We start from the raw sequence: 20,348 nt of genomic DNA on the forward strand, positions 1-20,348 counted from the left end.
TGTTATTCTTTGGAGAGGTTTTTTTTTATTTTTTTTCGCTTTAGGGCGAAGGAAAAACTTTAAAGTTTTTTCTCTAAGACTTGGTACAAGGCAATAATACCCTGTCACCACTTCTATTTAACACAGTACTGGAAGAACTAGGGAGAGCAATTCAAAAAGAAAAAGAAAAGAATGGCATCAAAATTGCAAAGAAAGAAGCAAATAACCATATTTGCAATAGACATGATCCTATATGTAAAACTAGGACTCCATTATAACACTGATAGTAATAAATGAATTCATTAAAGTCGTAGTACACAAAGTCCACATATAAAAACCATTTCTATTTCTCCACACCAATAACAATCTATCCAAAAAATGAATCAAGAAAACAACTCTATTTACAATAGCATTGAAAAGAATTAAAACATTAGGAATATACTTAACCAAGGAAGTGAAAGATATGTGTGCTGAAAACTTAAAAACTGATGAAAGAAAATGAAAACAGCACCACAAATAAGTGGAAAGTATCTTATGTTCATGGATTAACAAAATAGTGCCAAAATGGCCATATTACCCAAAGTGATATACAGAATTAATGTGATCCTTATCAAAATTTCAATAGTATTCTTGGAAACACAGGGAAAAAAACGATACTACAGGGCAAATGATGGCATTGCAGTAAAACATGCTCGGCAAGGCAATCCTACATGGGAAGGTTTCCAGTTCAACCCCAGAGAACCCTGTGAGTATGCCAGGCAAATACTTGACCACAATTCAGGGCAGGCTGAAGGCTGAGGGTGGATCACAGTATCAAGATACTGTTGAGGGTAATAGGAAATATCCCCTCCCCTGTCTCTTGCTCATGGAAGAAATGAATAAAAACAAAACAAAACAAAACAAGTACCCAACACAAACCTGGGAAAGAAAAACAAAGCTGGCTTCCATTTCCTGATTTCAAATTACATTACAAAGCAAGAGTAATCAAAACAAATATATTTTTTGATGGTACTGGTACAAAAACAAATATATTTGCCAATGGAACAGAATAGAGATAAACCTAAAGTCCAGAGATAAACCTAAACATATAGAGTCCACATTTTTTTTTTTTTGCGTTTTTGCTGTTAGGCATGTGTGTGCTCACCAGAGAGAGAGAGACAGGGAGATGGAAAGTGAGAAATCACCCCAAGGGGGATGGCTACACCATCATCTCTTCTGCAGTCTCCTTTCAGGATTTGGGGCATGCCTGTACATGTGTGCCTAGCATGATTTTCAAGCCACTATGTCTGGGACTCTTAACTGCAGTCAACCACATGGGAGATCAGCACCTTAACCACCATGCTACCTGCTAGCCCCACAGTTCTCTACTTTTTAACATGTTCACAAAAAAAAAGGACAAAAGGGAAAGGATAGTCTCTTCAGTAAACAATAATGGTGGGCCAGCCCCAGAGCACAGTGAATAAGTGCTGTTCAGAGGTAGCCAGATCCCACAGTCAACAGGTATATGAAAAAGTACTCAACATCACTAATCATTAGAGAAATGCAAATCAAAACCATCAAGAGATTATCACCTCACATCTATTAAAATGACTATTATTGCAGCTCCCAGAGACAAGAAGGCATAAGAGTTTGGCTGAGTCTTCCAATGCCAGCTAGGCCCTCTGCAACTCCCAGAGCCAGAGAAAAGCTGGTTTTTAAGACCCGCAAATCACATGCAACCTTACCTACTTACTAACTTCAGGTCAGCTTCCTCAAGTCAGTGCTCAGCCACATGAGAATTAGAAAAATTTGGAAACAAGAGGGAAACTGGTATGGAGCTAAAGTATACCACAGAGAAGTACACAAGCACACATTCCCCAGAAACCTACCCCAAATTGGTAGGGAAAAGCAAGTGCCTCACCAGATAGCTAGGAAATGAAGCAGAGCCTCAAAAAAACAAGAGAAAATCAGGAAGTATATACCCCTCAGAAGAACATGGAAACTCCTCACCAACTATGGAAAAGACACAAGAAATCCCAGAAATGACAGAAATAGAATTCAGAATATTTATCATAACAAAACTCAATGAGATGCAACAGAAAATGGACAACCAACTCAATGGAGGAATTCCATAAAGAGACAGACACCTTAAAAAAATAATCAAACACAACTTCTGGAGATGAAGAATACAATGCAAGAAATAAAAATCTCCCTTTAAAACATCAACAGCAGATTGGACCATGAAGAATGAAGAATATCTGATTTGAAAGACAAAGCCTCTGACTTAATCCAAACCACAAAAAAAGAATAAGAAAATAACAAAGAAAAATAAGGAAAATATATAGGAAATACTAGATACCATGAAATGCTCAAATATTCAAATAACGGGAATTCCAGAAGGCAACAAAGCTGGTAAAAGCACAGAAAACATCTTTAATGAAATATTACCTGAAAACTTTCCAAATCTAGAGAAACAAAGACATACAAATCTAGGAAGCACAAGGACACCAAATAGAATCAACATTAAAAGATCTCCACAGCATATCATAGTCCATTTCATAAAAAAATCAAACACAAAGACAAGATTCTAAGAATGGCAAGAGAGGGAACCAGCAGTTAGCGTAATGGCTATGTCGCTGGACTCCCACGTAGTCGACCGCAGTTTGCTGGACCCGGTGGCTTAAAACTCACGCTGGGCGCGTGTACGTGCGTGCCCAAGATCCCGAGAGGAGAATGGAGGAGAAGGGTCTGCGACGTGACCATCCCCCCTGGGGGTGATTTCTCGCTTTCTGTCTCTATGTCTCTGTCTGGCCAGTGCACGCGCCCTATAGCGAAAACCTCTCAAAAAAAAAAAAAAAAGGCAAGAGAGAAGTGTCAAGTTATATACAAAGGCTATCTATCAGGTTAACACCAGATCTGTCAACAAAATCGATGCAGGTAAGGAAAGAATTGGAAGACATACTTAAAACTCTAAAAGAAAAACAATTCCAACCAAGGATACTATACCCAGCAAGAGTATCCTTCAAATGGGAAAAAGAAATTAAAAAAAAAAATTGGCAGATAAACAAAAACTGACAAAATTTACAAAAGCTAGGCTAGCTCTTCAAGAAGTACTAAAAGGAGTAATATATCAGGAAAACTAAAGAGAGACAAATAGAAATAAAAGAACACAAAACAACCAAGAAAATGGCTAGCAAAATAGCAGGCATAAGTTCTCAAATATCAATTATAATGGTGAATGTTAATAGATTAAATTCTTCGGGGCCAGCAAGTGGTATGGCGGTTATGGTGCTGGACTCCCACATGGCCAACCACAGTTCAAGTCCTGGACCTGGAGGCTTGCCTTTTCACTTTCCCTCTATCTCACTCTCTCTCCCTCTTTCTCTCTCTGGTCAAATTAAAAAACAACATTAATAAATAAAATTAAGTAAATCATTTTTAAAAATAGATTAAATTCCTCAACAAAAAGACACAACAAGGCTGAAAGTATTTTTTTTAAAAAGCCAAGAGCTTTCTATATGCTGTCTACATGAAACAAACTTCACAGATAAAGACATACATTGACTGAAAGTGAAGGGGTGGAAAATGAATGTTCTATGCAAAAAGAAATTAAAAAAAAAAAGAATGGAGTCACAATGCTGATATTGGACAAAATAGATTTTAAGACAAAAACCACAAGAGACAACGAAGGACATTATATATTAGGTCACCAGAAAAGTCATGACATATTTTTTTCTATGCAAAAATGCATCATGACTTTTCTGACGACCCAATAGTACTAAAAGGGCTAATTTGTCAAGAAAATATAACATGAATATCTATGTACCCAACAATAGAGCACCCAAATACATAAAAGAAAGACTGCTAGACCTATAGGGAGAGACCGACAGAAACACACTAATCTCTGGGGATCTCAACATCCCACAGTCTCCTTTGCATAGATCACTGAGACAAAAAATAAGCAAAGAAATAGAGGTTCTAAATGATACCATAAATAGAATAGACATAAAAGACATCCAATAGAACTTTCCACTCAACAACCACAAAATATGTATTTTTCACACCTTCACATAGAACCTTTTCAAAGATTGACCACACGATAGGGCATAAAAAAATCTTTTATAAATTCAAAGATATAAAAATTATGTACAGTATCTTCCCTGACTGCAAAGAATTAAACTTGAAATTAACTGCAGGAAAGGAACCTCGAAAATACACAAACATATAAAAGCTAAACAACTTACTCCTGAATAACTTCAAAAACACAGAAGAATTAAGACAGAAATCAAAAGATACATTGAAACCAATGATAAGGAGCACAAGGGTTTTTTATAATCTATGGGACACAGAGAGGGCAGTCATGAGAAGGAAGTTCATAGCCATTAGTACCATAAAAAAAAAAAATTGAAAAATGGAAAACAGACAACCTAAGAACACAGGTTGGGGAAGAGGAAAAACAACAAACCTCCTCTACACATATACACACAGAGACACACACAGAAAAAAATAAATAGGAGAAAAGAATTAATACAGATTAGAGCAGAAATAAACAAAACAGGGAAAAAATGAACTATACAGAAAATAAGTGAAACCAAAAGCTGGTTCTTTGAGAAAATAAACAAAATTGACACACTGTTAGCTAGACTAATTAAGAACAGAAAAAGGAAATGATGCATACTATTTAATGTATGAATAATATATATATAAATAATAATAATAAAGAACAGAGAAAGGAACCAGATAAATCAAATCACCAATGAAACAGGCAATATTACAACACACACAACAGAATTAAAAGAGATCATGAGAGAATACTGCAAGCAACTTTATGCCAACAAACAAGAAAACCTGGATGAGATAGCTAAATTCCTGGGGGCCAGCGGGTGGCATAGTAGTTAAGGCACTGGACTCCCACATGGTGAACTGTAGTTTGAATCCAGGATCTGATAGCTTGAAAATTATACCAGGTGCATGTGCATGTGTGCTTGAAATTCCAGGAGGAAAATGAAGAAGATACTGTGGCATGGCCATACCTCCTAGGAGGTGATTTCTCACTTTCCTGCTGTCTCTCCCTGTCTCTCTCCCACAAGTGAACATGCCATATGGTGAAAACCTTTAAAAAATTACAGACATATATAATCCACCAAAATTGAATCAGGAAGACATAAAAATCCTGACTAAGAACAATAAGACTAAAACAGTAATAAATAGTCCCCAACAAGACAAGCCCAGAACCCAATGGTTTCACTTCAAAATTCTACAGAACATTTAAAAAAGAGCTAACTCCCAATCTACTCAAACTATTTCTAAAGATACAAAAGGTTGGAACCCTCCAAAATTCATTCTATGAAGACTCCATCACCCTAATCCCCAAAACAGACAAGGACATAAAAAAAGAAAACTACTGGGACCAGCAGATGGTGTAATACTACGTTGCTGGACTCTCATGTAGTCAACCACGGTTCAAGTCCTGCCCCATGGCTTAAACTCATGCCAGGCGCATGCGCATGCGTGCCCAAGAACCCGAGAAGAGAAGGGATTGTGGCATGGCCATCATCCCTGGGGGGTGATTTCTTGCTTTCTGTCTCTCTGTCTCTATATTTCTGGCAAGAACATGCACCCTAGAAAACCTCTTCAAAACAAACAAACAAACTACAGACTAGTATCACTGATGAATACAGATGCAAAAATTCCCAACAAGATACTAGCAAACCATATCCAATGCCACATTAAAAAGATTATACACCCTGACAAAGGAGGCTTTATTCCAGGGATGGAATGGTGTTTCAACATATGGAAAATAATAATTGTAATACATCATATTATCAGAAGGAATGATAAAAAACATATGATTATATTAATCCATGCGGAAAAAGCATTTGATAAAATACATCCCCTCATGATTAAGACTGTCAGCGAAATGGGCACAGAAGGGACATTTCTCAACACAACAGAAAAATATATGAAAAATCCAGAACTATCATCATATTGGAACAAGACAAGGCTGCCTACTCTCTCTCCTCCTTTTCAGTATAGCACTGGAAGTCCTAGTCAATGCAATCAGACAAGAGAATAAAATGAAAGGCACTCAAATAGGAAAAAGAGAAGTGAAATTATCTCTATTTGCAGATGACATGACTACATACAAAGAAAACCCAAAAGAATCCACCAAAATCTCCTGGAAGTGATAAATGAATACAGTAAAGTGGCAGAATACAAAACCAACATATAAAAATCTATAGCATTTCTACACACCAACAATGAATAGACTGAGGTATTGGGCTGCCAGAAAGGCAGGACACATTTTTGCATAGAAAAACAGGAAAAATTTGTCATGACTCTTCTAACAACCCAAAACAATTGAAAACAATCTATAAACAATAGCCACAGAAACTATATAATACCTAGGAATAAACTTAACCAAAGAAGTCAAAGAAACTAAAAGAAAACCTATGAAAAACTGTAAGAAGAATTTTTTCTTTTGGAGAGATTTTCGCTATAGGGCGCGTGCGCTTGCCAGACAGACAGAGAGAGACATAGAGACAGAAAGCGAGAAATCACCCCCCAAAGGGGATGGTCATGCCGCAATCCCTTCTCCTCCATTCTCCTCTCAGGATCTTGGGCATGCATGCACATGCGCCTGGCATGAGTTTTAAGCCACCGGGTCTGGGACGCGAACCGTGGTCGACTACGTGGGAGTCCAGTGACATAGCCATTACGCTAACTGCTGGTTCCCAAGAAGAATTTGAAAATGATACAAAAAAGTGGAAAGACATCTCATGTTTCTGTATCAGAAGAATTAATATAGTCAAAATGTGAATTCTACCCAAATTAATTGACAAGATTAATGCAATTCCAATCAAATTACCAGAGACACTTTTTACAGAATTACAAAAAGAATCAAAAAAGTTGTCTGGAATAATAAAAGGCCTCTTATCACCAAAGCAATAATGTAAAAAAAATAAAGTAGGAGGCAACTCACTCTCTGACCCCAAAATATATTACAAAGTTGTGATAATCAAAACAGCACGGTACTGGAAAAAAATATAAAACAGGTATGTAGACCAATGGAACTTGATAGAGAACCCAAAAATAAATCCCCCAACATACAGCTAACTGATTTTTGACAAATGCCACAAAATAATCCAGCGGGGAAAAGAAAATCTCTTCAACCGATGGTGCTGGAAAAGCTGGATATCCACCTGCAGAAAAATGAAAATGGACACCTATCTCTCACTATTAACAAAAATCAGCTCAAAATGGATCAAAGATCTAAACATAAAATTTCAAACTACAAACTACTAGTGGAAAACACAGAAAAAATGCTTGGAGATTTCAGAGTAGACAAAGCTTTCTTAAACAAGACCTCCAAAACATAATCCAAAATCCCAAAACTAGACAAGTGGGATTAAAAAGCTTCTGTGCAGCAAAAGAAATAAAAATAATAATGAAAGTGAAGCAACAATCCTTGGAATGGAAGAACACATTTGAAAACTATGCCTCAAATAAGGAACTGATTATTAGAATACACAAAGAACTCACACAGCTTACCCCACCCCCCCAAAAAAAACCACACACACACACACACACACACACACTTAAAGATGGACAAATGAGCTCAACAGACAACTCTCCAAAGAAAACATAAAAATGGATAAAAAGCATATGAAAACTGCTCAACCTCCCTCATCATAAGGGAGATGTAGATCAAAAGTACAATGAGATACCACCTAATTCCAGTCTGAATGGTTAAGATTAAAAAACAAAGAATGATAAATGGTGATGAGGCAATGATAAATGCTGGTGAGGCTATGGTGAAAAGGAAACTCTCTTACACTGTTTATGGCAATATAAATTAGTACAGTCACTGTGGAGAACAATATGGAAATAGAACTAGCATATGATCTAGCAGTTGCACTCCTGGGTATCTACTCAAAGGACAGGAACACAGTCAGAAAAACACTTGCACGTCCCTGTTTATTGAAGCATTATTCACTATTGCTAATACATAGAGTCAACCCAAATGTCCAAGAACAGATGAATGGATTGAAAAAGTGTGGCACATACACACTATGGAATACCACTCAACCAAAAAAATAAATAAAAAAGATACCCTGGCATTTTATAGAAAGTGGACAAAAATAGAAGATTTAATGTTAAGTGCAGCAAGCCAGACTATGAAAGAGAGGCACGGTATGTCCCCAGTTAATATATACCAAATGTCTGCACTCTATGGCAGAAACTTAAAGACTATAAGGTATAAAAGCATAGAGAGCAACGAAAGATATTACGGTGTGGAGAAGGGTGAGCAATAGGGGTTGAGAGAGAGGGAATCGAGGGAAAATAAACAGGAAAACATTTAACAGACATAAAAATAGAAAATTAACTGCTGATGATAATGTATATGGCAATTATCTTTGTCTGAACTGATATTCAGTATATTCATGCTAGGAAGATTTTTTTTTTTAAGTTGTGGCAATGTGATGAAATGGAAAACAGTAAAAAAAAAAAATTTTTTTTTTAAATGACTATTAAATAGACTAAGGTAGGGACCAGCAGTTGGCGTAACGGTTATGTTGCTGGACTCCGATGTAGTTGACCACAGTTCTAGTTCTGGACTCGGTGGCTTAACCTCATGCCAGGTGCGTGTGCATGTGTGCCCAAGATCCCAAGAGGAGACTGGAGGAGAAAGGACTGCGGCATGGCCATTCCCCCTGAGGGGTGATTTCTCATTTTCTGTCTCACTCTCTGTCTTTCTGGCGAGTGTACCCACGCTATAGCAAAAACTTCTCCAAAAAAAAAAGATGAAGATAGGGACCAGCAGATGATGTAATGGTTATATCACTGGATGCCCACATAGTCGACCACGGTTTGAGTCCCAGACCTGGTGGCTTACAACTCTGGGCGCATGTGCGTGCATGCACAAAATCCCAAGAAGAGAGTGGAGGAGAAGGGATTGCAGCATGGGCCATCCCCCTGGGGGGTGATTTCTCACTTTTTGTCTCTCTGGTGAGCACACATGCCCTATAGCAAAAAATATCTTTAAAAAAAAGACAAAGGTACCAAGTGTTGGTGAGGGTGTGAAGAAAAGAGAACACTTGTACACTGTTAGTGGTAATAAGATTGGTGTAGCAACTGTGAAAAATAACAAAGAGGTTCATAAATGAAAAAGGACTAAACTTTTGGGCAAGATTCTTCCCAAGATTTATTTTATTGCAAATTTATTTGGAGGAAAAAATTTTCTTCTTCTGGTTGAATTAGTTGCTTTCTCCAACATGTTTTGTATTATCTGAACTTCAACACCACTGTAGCTCAGTTTCAAATGCTATGGTGTAGACATTTAAGCAAATATTTAAGCATAATATGTAACAGCTGATCTACTTAGTAGTCAATGCTGCTAATAGATGTTTTCTTTGTTTATCTAAGGGTATAAAATATTGTTTTAAATATTCACCTTCCTAGTATTTGGATGATGCCATATGAAGCTATTAATATTAGTTACCTGTGGAGAGTAGAATTGATAGATAGCTGGTCAGAGGGGGAAAATTTTACTTTTACCTAATCTCAGTCTGAATGGCTAAGATTCAAAAATAAAGAATGATGAACACTTGCAAGACTGTGGTGAAAAGGAAACCCTCTTACACTGTTCATGGTAATGTAAATTAGTACAGCCACTGTGGAGAAAAATATGTTTATTTTTTTCTGTACTGCTTGAACTTTTACCATGAGCATGTGCTGTTTTTGTAAACCTATCTACCTAAAGGCCAGGTTCTGAGATACAAATATTAAAAACAGAACTATTATATGACCCAGCAATCTCATTTCTGATTATATATCTAAAGAAAATTTATCTCCACTATGTAAAGATAACTGCACCCTATGTTAAATATAGCATTATTTAGAATGAACAAGGTATGAAAACAACTTACACATGTATTGACAGACAAATGGATTTTACAACAAATACACAATGGGGGAAAAAAGGAGGTCCTGCCATTTTCGACAATACAGATGTACCTAGAGGATTTTTATGTCAGAAAAAATAAGTCAGGCAAAAAAAATACCACATCATCTGACTAATATGTGGAATCTTAAAAAATCAAATAAAGAATACACATTAATACACAGGAACAAAGAGTATAGTGGTGGTTACCAGGGCTGAAGGTATGGGGGAAATGGGAGATAGAGGTAAAGGCACAACATTTCAGTTATGTAGGATAAATAAGTCTACAGATCTAATGTATAGCATGAAGGATGTATTTTCCAGAAAGTTCTTACATGATGCCTTGGCTCCTGGTCTATGGACCACACTGAGTGGCAAGGGTCTAGAATATAATGGAACAGTGCTTTTAGAAATTTTTTTGAGAGTTTTGTTTTGTTTTGTTTTGCTGTTTTGCTATAGGGCATGTGAATTCACTGGAGAGACAGAGGCCAAAAGTGAGAAATCAACCCCCCAGTAGAGATGGCCAAGCCACAATCCCTTCTCCTCCATTCTCCACCCAGGATTTTGGGCAAGCAGACACACGTGCCCGGCCTGAGTTTTAAGCTGCTAAGTCCAGGACTGGAATCACAGTCGACTACGTGGGAGCCCATTACACCATCTGCTGGTCACTATAGCAATAATTTTTTTTTAATTTTTAAAATAATTATATTTAATTTTATTTATTAGTATTATTTGTTTAAATTTGCCATAGGACATGTGTGCTCACCAGAGAGAGAGAGACAGACAGACAGACAGACAGACAGAGAGGGAAAGTGAAAAAGCAAGCTACCAGGTCCAGGACTCGAAATGTGGTAGGACATGTGGGAGTCCAGCATCTTAACCACCAGGTCACCTGCTGGCCCTAAGTACAGTAATCATTTTACAATGTACATATATTTCAAAATATATTATACATCTTAAGAGATACAATTTTCAAACAAAACATATTAACATTTAAATAAAGAAAACACTTCTTACAACACTAATCCTCTTAAATTTATTGAGACTTATTTCCTAATCTAACATATGGTAACATGTGGTCTACCTAGGAGAATGTTCCATGTGCAATTGAGAGGAATGTGTATGCATTCTGCTACTGTTGGAGAAATGCTCTATAAAATTCTCAAATCTAGTTTATTTACAGTGTTGTTTAACTCTTCTGTTCCTTTGTTGATCGACATAACTGCTATTCTATCAATTACTGAAAGCTTTTTGAGGTTTTAAAATTAATGTGAGAAAGGTTTCAAAACTAATAAGCTAAACTTTACCATTTTATTCTTCCTTCAAGAGAGATTTATTTTTAGAGGTTTTTGCTATAGGGCACATGTACTCACCAGAAAGACAGAGAGAGACAGAGAGATAGAAAGTGAGAAATCACCCCCCAGGGGGGATGACCACACCACAATCCCTTCTCCTCCATTCTCCTCCCAGGATCTTGGGCACACACGCACAGGCTACCGGAATTTAAGTTACCGGGTCTGGGACTCGAATCGCAGTCGACTACATGGGAGTTCAGCGACATAGCTAACTGCTGGTCCTAAAAAAACCTGATTTTTTTTTTGAGGGGGAAAATTACTCTTGTACATATCATATGCCATATACATACTCTATTACAGAGAACTTTCATATGGCTTTTAGCCCCTATTGGCTAAAACATTAAACGGAAGATACTTAAGAAGAGGGAAAACTGAAGTTTATTCTACTGACTGTATTAGAATTGATATTTCTTTGTGGAGAATGAAAATCTCACAAAAAGAATATGCTAATTGGTTGTCAAAATTTAAAAATCCACAGAAGAATCTTCTTTTCTACTCACAATTGACAACTATTACTGGGTCATTACATATACGATTTATTGATCACAGTAATGTAATGTGGGCTATAAAAGCTATATAATAAATTTGGTGCAGAAATCCCTTATGAAAATATCCTGAACATAGAAATGATTAAGATTTATCTGAAGAACACTGAAGGTGGATTGGCCATAAGAATCTGGAAATCTCAGAGCCAGCAGGTGACATGGTAGTTGAGGTGCTGGAATTTCACATGGCTGACTACAGTTCTAGTCCTGGACCTGATAGCTTGAAAATCATGCTGGGCATGTGTGCATGAATGCTCAAAACCCCAAGAGAAAAGTAGGATTGCAGAGTGGCCATGCCCCTTGAGAGGATGATTTCTCACTTGCCCTCCCATTGTCTGTCTGTCTCTGCCTGTGCCTGTCTCTATCTCTGTCTCTCTCTCTCTCTCCATCTTTCCGGTGACCTCATTCTCCCTATGGCAAAAGCCTAAAAATAAAACAAAAACAGAATCTAGAAACCTTTTATAGGATTCTCACATCCACTTTTATCTCAAAATCCATACGAATAAAATGATTCCTTTTTAGTATCATATAAATTTAATCTTGTATATAATTTAGTGTTCCTTAAGAGTTAAGTGGTAGGGGACTAGATTGTGATGATACAGTGATAAAACAGTACACTTTGCAAGGGTGATCCAAATTAAAGGTTCCTGGTTCACAACCAAAGACTTTCCTGAGTTGACCAAGTACCCACATGTACTATGATTCAGGGCTGGCTGATGCCAGTGGTGGTTCATGGTGTAAATACCCTATTGTGGATACTATCACAGTCGTTTTCTTTCTCTCTCCTCTTTTCTTCTGCACCCCCCACTCCATTTCTCTCATTCATGGAAGAAATAAACATCTTTTTAAAAAGTTAACTATTGGAGCTAGCAGATGGCATGGTGGTTAAGGCACTGAACTCCCACATGGCCAACTGTGCTTCAAGTCTCCGGCGGTTTGAAAATCACACCAGGCGTGTGTCTATGCATGTCCAAAATCACAAGAGGAGAGGGGAGGAGAAGGAATTGGGACATGGCCCACCCCGTTTGGGTGATGATTTCTTACTTTCCCTCTCTATATATCTCCCTATCTCTCTTCTTGCAGGCAAGTGCACATGCCCTGTGACAAAAACCTAAAAAAAAAGTTAACTGTTATTCATCAAGGATATTTTGGAGCATAACAAAGACTTAGAAAAGCCTAAAAATAGACGTAATCACACTACTACCCAAAGGTACCCAGGGGAGGGTTACATATAATGAACAATACATTTTCAAAGACTATCTCATTGGTATTAGTTATCTCATCAATGCAGGATCTATAAAGCTGATTTGAAGCAAGTGGCTTAGTTTGGATGATATGTAGAAGTAAACATAAAAATCTTATAGTCATACCATCTTCTAATTGCCACACAGTATAGAAATCATATATAAAAACTATCCTTAAACAGTCATGGAAATACCACTAAAGCTGGTAACATTCTCTGAAGTTGTTTATTTTATGTGGGCTGAAATCAGAAGAAACTAAGGAATAATACTACAAGCACTGGACATGGAACCCCTGGATTGTATCCCCAAACAGCCCATTATCAGCTCAAATGCCTAATCTTTTTAGAATTTAAAAAGTCTCAAGGACAAATTGTAATATAGAGGGATCTGAAACTAATAAAATCTCCAGGCCCCTAGCAGAATCAACTCCAAATCCTTTCTGAAGTAATCAAGCTTTATCCTAGGCTTCAAAGATACATGTAAGCCTCCAAGAGACATCAGGAACTCACAGTCAAAAGTATTCCAAAACAAAAAGAATAGAAAAATCATGACTCAAAAACAAAAGAAATATCGGGGACCAGCAGTTAGCATAATGGCTATGTCGCTGGACTCCCATGTAGTTGACCGCAGTTCGAGTCCCAGAACCAGAGGCTTAAACTCACACCAGGTGCGTGTGTGTGTGTGCCCAAGATCCCAAGAGGAGAATGGAGGAGAAGGGATTGTGGTGTGGTGGTTTCTCGCTTTCTGTCTCTCTGTCTCTCTCTGTATCTCTGGCGAGCGCATGCACCCTATAGCAAAATACCTCTCCAAAAAAAGAAGAAAAAAAGAAAAAAAGAAACATGGAAGTGGGAAAAAAAAAAACCTATAAGGATTTCGAACATTAGAATGACCAAGACATAAACTGCAACTTTATATATAGTTCTTTACATTGAAAGAAATATTATAGAGAAGGTTGAAATTACATATAGGACACAGGAAACCATAAAGAATGAACAATTAGCTGATAAATAAAAAAATAGAACTTTTGAATATAAGAAAACTACTGAGCCTTTTCCAAAAGCTTTTTTGAGATACAGTTCAATAGCTGTTACTTATATTCACAGAGTTGCATAACTATCATCATAATCCAGTTGGGTTTTTTTTGTGGGGGGGAGGAGCTTTTTGCTATAGGGTGCGTGCACTTGCCAGAAAGACAGAGAGATAGAAAGTGAGAAATCATCCGCCCAGGGGGGATGGCCATGTCACAATCCCTTCTCCTCTATTCTCCTCTCGGAACCTTGGGCACACATGCACACATAGCCATTATGCTAACTGCTGGTTCCCATAATCCAGTTTTAAAATATTTTCATCACTCCAAAAAGAAACCCTGTATTCTTAAGTCATCATCCTCTAATCTTCTTGTTCCTCCCACAGTCTTGGTAACAACTAACCTACTTTTTATGTCTACAGATTTGTCAATTTGGGACATCTCATATAAATAAAATTGTATAACATGAAATCATTTCTTAAAACTTATTTATTTTTAATTTTTGATAGGCTTCTTTCACTTACCATAATGTTTTCAAGGTTAATACATGTTGTACCATGTATCAGTAGTTCCTTCATTTTCATTGCCATATATTTCATGGTATGTTTATACCACATTTGTCTGTCCTCTCACCAATTGATGGATATATGCATTGTTTCCACCATTTGGCTATTAGTATTTCTATGAACATTTACGCACAAATCTGTGTGGGTATGGGTTTTCTTTTCAGTTGTATATATACCTAAAAGTAGAATGGTGGGTCATATGGTAACTCTCTACTTAACTTTGTGAGGAAATGCCAAATTGTTTTCCATATCACTTACACCACTTGACATTCCAACCAGCAAGACAGAATTGCAAATCCTCCACATCCTTGTCAATTGTTATTTTCCTTTTTAAAAAATTATTTCTATCCTAATACGTGTGCAGTGCTAACTCATGATTTTTATGTTGACCATTTGTTTATATGCTTACTGGCCATCTGTACATCTTCAAGATCTTTGCCCATTTTTCAAATGGATTGTTTCTTTGTTGTTAGGTTACAGGAATTTTATGTATATTCTAAACATTAATCTTTTATTACCTATATGATTTACAAATATTTATTTCCATGGCCTTTTTTCATGAGCTCAAATTGACTTAAGACAATGTATAGATTTTAATACTGACTGGCTTAAACTTAGTGAGATTAATATTTAGTTATTAAAACACTGAGTATTAGAACCAGCAGGTGGTATACTGGATAAGACGCTGGACCCCCACATGACTGACTGCGGTTAGACACCCAGATCTGGTGGCTTAAGACTCATTCCAGGTACATGTGCAAACATGTCCAAAAATCCCAGGAGGAGAAAGGATTGAGGCATGGTCATCCCCCTGAGGAAGAGTGCATACACCCTATGGAAAAAAAACCTTTAAAGAAAAAATTATGTGTCCACATGCTTGTAAAACCTAATCTCAGGGGACTGGCAGATTGTATAGCAGTTACATCACTGGACTCCCACATGGCTAACCATGGTTTGAGCCCCAGACCAATGGTATGAAAATCACACCAGTCGCATGTGTTTATGTGCCCAAGATCCTGGAAGGACAATGGAGAAGAGACTGCAGAATGGTTACCCGCCCAGGGGGATTTCTCACTTTCCCTCTCACTGTCTCTGTCTCCTCTCCATCAACCCCAGCCCATGTGCCCTAATACAGAAACCTCTTTTTTAAAAAAAAGCTAATATCAGGGCAGCCAGTACCATGGTGGTTACAACGGCTGAATCCCACATGGCTGAATCCCACATGGCTGGTAGCATGGTTTAGGTCTTGGACCTGATGGCTTAAAAAATATGCCAGACATATATGCATACATGCCAAAAATCCCAAAAGGAGGAACAAATAGAAAAGAAGGGATTGTGGCATGAAGATTCCCCATGGGGAATGCTTTCTTACTTTCTCTCTCTGGTGAGTCCCCATGTCTTCAGGCAAATTTTTTAAAAAGGAGTGGGGGAGCCAGTCTCTTACAACTTTCATTTTGTAAATATTAAAAATATTAGTAAACTTCTTAAAATTAAGCACAGTTTAAAATGGAGTCTAACAGGGGCAAGCAGGTGGCGTGGTAGTTAAGGCAGCAGAATTCTCCCATGACTGACCATGGTTCAAGTCCTGGACCCACAGCCATCCTCCCTGAGGGGTGATTTCTCACTTTCCCTCTCTCTCTGTCTCTGGCAAGTTCACGTGCCCTATGGCAAAAACTTTAAAAAGAAAAGAAAAAAAATTTGAGTCAAACATTGAAATAAATCAATTTTTGGAATATGTAAAACATGAAAACATTTTTAATGCAAGTAAGAAAGATAGATGCTATTTCATGAGAAATATTGTGACAGTTTGTAGTGAAAATAAAGACAAATAATAATATAATCCATTTAGTCTTGTATAGACATTTGTTTAAAGTAGCTACTTAACTCAGGTTATTCTCCTTTAAAGAAAATGCAACATGGCAGGGGGCGAGGGGGGGCGGGGAGGGAACACATAGATCCTAAAACTGAAAGATTCATGGTGCCAGATGATAATTAACAATAAAAATTGTCAAGAATTTAAAAAGCTCTGGCAATTAGTACTTTAAATATTTACTCTTATCAATTATAATAACAAAGAATGAAACCCTAAATTATAAAATATTACATTGCTCTCAAAGCTGTACATTTTAACACCTATACTTGAGCTGTTAACATTTTCTTATTAGGCATTAAAGACAAATTCATTCTCCAGCATTTAGAAACATAATAGCACTTTTCCTAAGATAAAGAAAAATTTTAAAACAAAAAGTAATATTAAATGACCAAATTTAGTAATTTTTATTACTCACAGATTAATGACAGATCTGAACATCCTTTTCTTTCTTCTGTAATTTTTTTCATTTACTTAGTTTTATTTTTAATTCACAAAAAATAATTGTATATATTTATGAGGTACAATGTAATGTTTTAAAAATGTATACATTATGGAATGATAAAATGTGGTTAATATATCCATCACATTAGTATTTATCATTTCTTTATGGTAAGAACATTTAAAATCCCCTCTTTTAATATTTTTGAAATACACATTATTATTAACTATAGTCACCTTGCTCTGTAACAGAATGCAAGAACTTATTCTTCTTAATATAAATAAGATTTTATATTTTAACTAAGACATGACCAGTGTCTCCCCTTTCCCCATTTACTTCCCACAAGCCTCATGTACATCAACAAATTAATGAGATTTTTACATTTAAAAAATACACTTTTCAGCCTTAAAAGAAAGTCAGAAAATTATGTCATTTGCAACTAGGATTAACCTAGAGGACATAATATTAAGTGAAATAAGCCAGGTAATAGCAAGACAAATATAATATGATCTCATTTATATGTGGAATCTAAGAAAGCTGAACTTGGGCCTGCTCCATGGTACAACAGTAATGAGCTGCTGGAGAGAAGCCAGATTCCACATGGCAACTGTGGTCCAACTCCCCAGCCTGTTGAGCCTGGAGCATGGTGGGCACATGCACAAATGCTCAAGCTCTGACAGGTTAGAGGACTGGAGGAACAGGATCATGGTATGACCAGATTCTGTGGAGAGTGCTCTTTTCTTTCTTTTATTCTTTCTTTCTTTCCTTTCTGCCTTCTTTTCTTCCTTCCTTCCTTCCTTCCCTCCCTGCATATGTACTCTATCACAAATAAGGAAAAAAGAAAAAGAAAGTCAAACTCATACAAGTACAGAACACGAGGGGCCTTCAACAAGTTCACAAAAACTGAATTAAAGTATTAGCTTACTTTGGTGCCAAAAAACTTGAAATCTATGCATAATTTTGTAAGGATAAGTCTTTTTGATCAACTTCTGAATACCCCTCATAAAATAATAATCACCAGTCCAGCTGTGGTGGTACACAGATAGCATCACTACTTGAGTGGCTGGAAGCCTGCAAGCAAGGCATGATTTGGTTCCCTGGCTAATTGAAATAGATCAGTTACAATTGTATTTGCCTCTAATACTAGCTAATTTGGAATCTGGGGCAGAAGAATTCTAACACAGAAAGATTCTGACAAAAAAATACATCTCTTCATCTCTACCTTTCTCTCGTTCAAAAAGGAAAAAAAATGGTAAGAAACCACACAGTAACTCTCTCATTGGAATAACTATACTTGGTTCTTTAATTACTTAATTATATCTATAATTTTTATTATTCAAAACAAAGTAATATAATAAATCTGCTTCTGATACATACACAAATGAAAAATGTGTGCCTTACTAAAACTAGTTTCTGGATTTGTTAGTACAATTTTTAAATGACATATAATAGCTATATATATTTAAGGGACATAATGTGGATTTCTCTATAAACAAAAGCAATGTTTCATGCTACTATAAGATAGAAAATGGGAGATTTATGAAATACTAAGACTAAAATACTGTTTTCCACAAAGTAGAATGTCTCTTGAGGACCATAAACATTATAAAACTCTCTAAATTGTTCTGCTATTACAAATGAGTATCACTTTAGTTAGTAGGAATTATCATTTTAATAGATGTATACACATTTCCATCCTTTTTAAAAATCAATTATAATTTTTAAGAGAGATTTTTTTAATTTTTTTTGGAGAGGTTTTCACTATAGGGCGCGTGCATTCACCAGACAGACAGACAGAGACAGAGAGACAGAAAGCGAGAAATCACCCCCCAGGGGGGATGGTCACGCCGCAATCCCTTCTCCTCCATTCTCCTCTCAGGATTTTGGGCACGCACACGCACGCGCCTGGCGTGAGTTTAAGTCACCTGGTCTGGAACTCGAACCGTGGTCAACTACATGGGAGTCCAGCGACATAGCCATTACGCTAACTGCTGGTCCCTTAAGAGAGATTTTTGCCATAGGGCACATACATTCGCCAGAGAGACAGAGACAGAGATACAGAAAGCGAGAAATCACCCCCCAGGGGAAATGGCTACACCGCAATCCCTTCTCCATTCTCCTCTAGGGATTTTGGGCACACACGCACACATGCCCAGTTTGTTTTAGGCCGACAGGTCTGGGAGTTGAACTGTGTTCGACTACATAGGAGTCCAGCAATGTAATCATTATGCCATCTGCTGGTCCCTTTTTAATCAATTATTAATGCTCTATCCACAATGGTCAAAAGGGGACCTTCTTACCTGTATTCCCTAACTAAACCTGGCACATTTCCTGGGGAAAAGTACCAGCGTCAGTGACCAACTAGTAAGGAATCTCATCCAGCCTAGAAACTACATTTTTTATAAATTATTAGTACTATAATTTTTTTCAGTTAACTGTGAGAATGTGTAACTACTCACCAAAGAGGAAGTGAGGAGAGAAAAAGACAGAGAGAGAGGAAAGCACCTCCTAATGAGGCATGGTCACTCCACAATTATTTTTCCTCCATTTCTCCCCCAAGCAAGAATACACACAGACGCACAGTTTTTCAAGCTACTAGGGCTAGGATTTGAACTCCAGTGAGACATGTGGGATCCAGTTTTCTATCCATAGTACTTAGCCACTATGCTATGGAGCTGGCCCTAAAGAATAGGTTTTGGTTTGTGAAGAATTACAAACTTAGACATACATGGATAGACAGAGAAACAAACACACAAACACACATATACACACACACACACACACACCACACAGATTACTGATGATAAAACAACACTTACTCATTGTATTTTTTAAAAGCACACAGAAAAGAAATTTAAAAATGTTTATAATGAAACTACCCAGAAAACAACCTGTTAATGTTTTAGTGTATTTAGGCATTTGTGTGTTTTTATTATAACCTAGACAGCATACTACAAATATCCTGCCTTGTATTTTGCCTATTTGGATTTTTGACATTTGTTAATTTGGTAACTAGGCAACAATCTCATGGATTTAATTTACATGCCTTTTATTTATTTATTTTTATGGGGGGGGAGAGGTTTTGCTATAGGGCTTTTGCACTCACCAAAAAGAGAGAGAGAGAGATGGAGAGACAAAAAGCAAGAACCCCAACCCCCCCGGGAGGGGATGGCCTTACCACAATCCCTTCTCCTCTACTTGGGATCTTAGGCACACACCTACAAGCGCCTGGCGTGAGTTTAAGCGACTGGGTCTGGGACTCGAACCATGGTCAACTACATGGGAGTCCAGCAACATAGCCATTACGCCAACTGCTGGTCCCACATGCCTCTTATTATGAATGTGATTGAATTTTTGTCTTGTTTTGCTATCGGGCATGTGCACTGGATGAATAGAGG

General features: G+C 37.1%; 1 protein-coding gene across 1 annotated transcript in view; it reads right to left on the bottom strand.

Moving 5' to 3' along the window:
• Positions 1 to 20,348, bottom strand: part of ATRX (ATRX chromatin remodeler) — a 247,807-nt gene that overhangs the window by 103,550 nt on the left and 123,909 nt on the right. The gene's annotated exons all lie outside the window — the stretch shown is intronic.

Source organism: Tupaia chinensis, unplaced genomic scaffold, assembly GCF_000334495.1.
Source record: "Tupaia chinensis unplaced genomic scaffold, TupChi_1.0 Scaffold000243_1, whole genome shotgun sequence".
NCBI classification, from domain to species: domain Eukaryota; kingdom Metazoa; phylum Chordata; class Mammalia; order Scandentia; family Tupaiidae; genus Tupaia; species Tupaia belangeri.